This window comes from Pinus tabuliformis, chromosome 1_2 (genome assembly GCF_031772625.1).
Source record: "Pinus tabuliformis cultivar Carrire ecotype Pingquan chromosome 1_2, CPIR1, whole genome shotgun sequence".
Taxonomy (NCBI): Eukaryota; Viridiplantae; Streptophyta; class Pinopsida; order Pinales; family Pinaceae; genus Pinus; species Pinus tabuliformis.
In genome coordinates, this window is record NC_142298.1 from 990,105,378 (window position 1) to 990,109,796 (window position 4,419).

The window sequence follows — 4,419 nt, forward strand, 5'->3', positions numbered from 1 at the left end:
GTAAAAATAAAAATAGCAAAAAAATGTGCAAAACAAAAGATTTTTCACATAATAATTCAATTTCCGGAGGGATTTATATCTATATAAAAGTAAAAGTAGCAAAATTGAAATATTAAAAGCAAAAGACTTTTCCCAAAAAAAATTACACTAATGTATAATTTAATTATAATTTTCAGGTTGAATTATAATTATTATTATTATTTTTAATAAAATTTTGATTCTATTTTAAATTAAAAAATTTATAATTTATAATAAATAAATTAAAAACCTGAAATAAAATAAGCATTTAAGTTAAAAAATTATAATGGTTTCTATTTTTCATCATAAATTTTAACATATTTAAAATATATATTATTAAATAATTATATTAAAAAAAATTAAACACGCTCTCATTGTTCAAAGGTTAAAAACAATTTAGAAACATAAAAATATCTAAACACCTTAAAATTGTTTTTCTGATGATAAATTAATGTTTAAAATACTATAATATATGAAAATTAATTAAATGTTAAAATAATTAGATTAAGAAAAAGGTAAACCTACACTCACCGATCATGTTATTATCTATGATCTCACCGATCATGTTATTATCTATGATCTTAAGCTGACCACAATTTTAAAGAAGCCCCGCGGAAGTCGCATCGGATATCAGGACATCCCTTGGAAAATATAAACATGCAGTCCGACTAATTTATCCACACGAATGTCAGAAATGGATACTGCAAGGGTTTCTCTATCTAGATTTATCAGTTTTTTCTTCTTCTCCGCCATCGCGCCGGTATTGGGTGTGGCTTTTGTGGTGAGTATCCTGGTCATAGAGTTCACAGCCAAGGGATTTGCTGTATATATTATCGTCGGAATCCATTGCGCCTTATTTATCTCTTATCTAGCTCTGAAATTGACTCGCAAATGGGTTACACGGCGAAAAAAACGATCTGCTTCGAAACGCATTGAAGGTGCCAATGAATTCGACGGAGAATATCTGAAGAATCTGACTGGCCTTCCTGCAATATTCACTTACCAGGCCATGGAGATAGCCACAGGCGGATTCACCAAAGAGATTGGAAAGGGAGGATTCGGGACAGTTTATGAAGGGATTTTGAAGGATGGTATGCCGGTGGCTGTGAAATGTCTGGTGAACCAGTCCAGGCAGGGACTACCAGAGTTTTGTGCAGAAATCGCCACCATATCATCAATCAATCATTCGAATCTTGTGAGATTGCATGGTATTTGTGTAGAAGGTGCTCATCGGATTCTGGTCTACGAATTCATGCCCAACGGATCTCTTGATAGATGGCTGTTCGCCTCAGACCAGTGGCTTGATTGGAAGACCAGATATTCAATTGCTCTGGACACTGCCCGGGGACTTGCCTACCTGCATGACGAATCGAGGGTCCGTATTTTGCATCTGGACATCAAACCTCAAAATATTCTGCTAGACGAGAATTTCAAGGCGAAAGTTTCCGATTTCGGTATGGCGAGGTGTCTGGACAGAGATCGAGAAAGCCGTGTGGTGACGCAGGCGAGAGGAACGGTAGGATACATGGCACCCGAGTGGATTTTTGGGCAGGGAATCACATCCAAGACCGACGTCTTCAGTTACGGGATGATGCTTCTGGAAATCATCAGTGGGCGCAAGAACGTGGATAACTCTCAGGATTCAGACAATTGGTATTTCCCCTCTATTGCTTTTAGCAAAGCGAGGCAAGGAAAAATGGAAGAGCTGATTGCCAGTGGGCTGCAATTGAAAGGGCCGGAAGGTATAGAGGAGGCGTATAGGGTTATAAAGACGGCGTTATGGTGTATTCAAAGCAATTCTGCTTTAAGACCTTCAATGGGAGCAGTGGTGCGAATATTAGAGGGGGACCTGGAGATAAAGGATCCTCCATTAGACTGCCCATTCGGTTTAACCCCTTCAGCAGATTATGTGAAGTCCACCGGCGATATCACTCTATCGTTTCCGGAGGAGATGGACACAGACATGGCCTGTGAAGGTATCCAAGAGGTTTCTCAACTTGGGAATGAAATTCCATAACCTGTTTTTGAACGTGGTATCTGGTCTTATATTTGTTAATGTGAGATAGCTGCGTACTCCTTTACAACAGTATCACAGGATTCACAACTTCCGAATAGATTTGCTTGAAACTTTTCAACTGTTAAGGTGTCCCAGAGGTTTCTGGCGAGGTTTCTCTACTGGGGTATCCGCTTTTGAAGGCTACATGATTCCATCTTCTCCAAATGCAAGTCTGACTGATCTCATTGTTCATGGTCACACAAGTCTCACTGTTCCAGCTTCTCATTGTTCATGGTCACACAAGTCTCACTGTTCCAGCTTCAAGGGGATTGGATCTAGTTGGTTCAGAATCCAAAACAAAAGGTTTTCTCCTCTATATACATAGAATTCATTTTCTCCTCTATGTACATAGAATTCGCTAGATTTCATAGATTTCTAGATTTTAGTGTAAGGAAGTAAATAATTGAAGTTCGCATGGTTATATGATGGTTGGAATTTGAATACAGTAACCCTCAAAATTGATCAATTTCCATGTTGCCATAACTGTGAACAATTTCCTGTAATTTTTAATTAATATTTTAAAATGTAAGGAAATTTTTTAATTAATATTTTAAAATGATTGATTATATAAAATTCTAAGAAATTGGTAGATTTAAAAAAAAAAATATTGCAAAAATAATTATGTTCAAATCATGATTTGTGTTGTTTAAATTGATTTTTTGATTATATATATATTCATTCTCTCAGAAATCCCAAGAACACTTTTATTATAAAGAGTTCACTTGTTAAACTTATAATTTCAATAAATCTCCGCTAAATTCTCAAAAAATTAAATTAAAAAATAAACAATAATTTTTTTTCCAAAAATCACACTTCTATTACCGCTAGATGAATAAGAATTTATAACTTGAAAACATTAAAGGTTAGAGGAGTAAGAATTTATAACTTGAATAAGAAAATGTAAGATAATGTGAAATTCCACCATGGTTGAGTAAAAATCTAGAGGTTAGCACATTGTTCGGGCATCCCAACTGTAACTTTGGGTGCTAGAGTTCTCATTTGTTAATATTTTATATATTAAACATATTTATGAAGTCATGAGATTTACCATTGGAGAAAGGAATTATTATTAAATTAATTATTAAGAAGAAAATTATTTACTATGATTATAATATTATATTATTTATTATTACTATTAGTTATTAACTTTTGACTTATTAACTTGAGAATATTTTAATATAATATTATAAATCTAGCACCTAGCCGTTTGGAAGATCTGCTCTCCCTATTTAATATGCACCCATGATCTGACTCTTCAACTTGTCCTGACGATGAACCACATTGGTTGGTTCGAAACACATTGACAAATGTTTTCTACATGTGATTTATGCCGAAACCCTTCTTATAACTGTTATGGATCAGAGAACCCTGATCAGGGGCTTTCCGTGAATCTTCGATTCGGATGATCTATTAGTGATCACTCATCAAAATCTTATGTAAAAAGATCAAATTCCAAGCCTGATCAGCGGCTTTCCGTGGATCTTCGATTCGGATGACCTATTAGTGATCACTCACTACATGTTCGGCACTTTCCCAATCATGGACGTTCTACCTCCCTCTTGATATAGATGGGAAAGGGATGCAAACATAATTCATGTGGTTCCACTATAAAGGATAACGTAGTTATAAACCATTGTACCACAAACTTGCTCAAGAAAGTTTCTCTTTAGGGTTCCATACATAAGTGTGATTATAATGGATTTTATGAAGTTTGCTATTCAGTTATGTATTAATTCCTTTCCCTGAAGTTTTTAGTAAATTTTTATATTTTAAATAATTATCATTGTGTTTTTATTTTTTATATTATTACGATTTTATAATAGCCAAATGTATTGGCTGAAATTTAAATGGTAAAACTAAGTAATAATTTGATCCTTTTCTTAAAAAGTTTGAAGAAGAAAAGGACATGTCATGCTTCTTAAAAATATTTTGTTACTGTGAACCATTACAATTACACAATTGAGATTAAAATATATTCCAATATATCAGCAAGCTGAGCTTACTAAATGCAACATTCATGTTTCAAAATATATTTTGAAGCATGTGTATTTAAAACATGAAAGTATGCCATGGATATTTTCAGTTAATAGTTGTTTCGTCAAAAATGAATCTATGTTTATAGTTGTGTTTCTAGAGTGTTTCGATTCCATGGAAAGTGTAATGCCATTTTGTCTTAAATACTAAGTGATGTATGGATTGCCATTTTTCATTAAAATGTTTTTATTATATAGAATTACTATGAGTTAATTATTAGTGTTATTTTTATTTTTATTTTTTTTAATATTAGTGTTAATTGATATAGATAAAATTGATTTTTTAGATAAATTATTATAATTTTATTATTT

At 33.1% G+C, this 4,419-nt stretch overlaps 1 pseudogene; it reads left to right on the forward strand.

Annotated features, from left to right (window-relative positions):
* The first annotated feature begins 619 nt into the window (after positions 1 to 619).
* LOC149209377 (G-type lectin S-receptor-like serine/threonine-protein kinase SD2-5 pseudogene) lies at positions 620 to 2,539 on the forward strand (annotated as a pseudogene).
* The last annotated feature ends 1,880 nt before the right edge of the window (positions 2,540 to 4,419 follow it).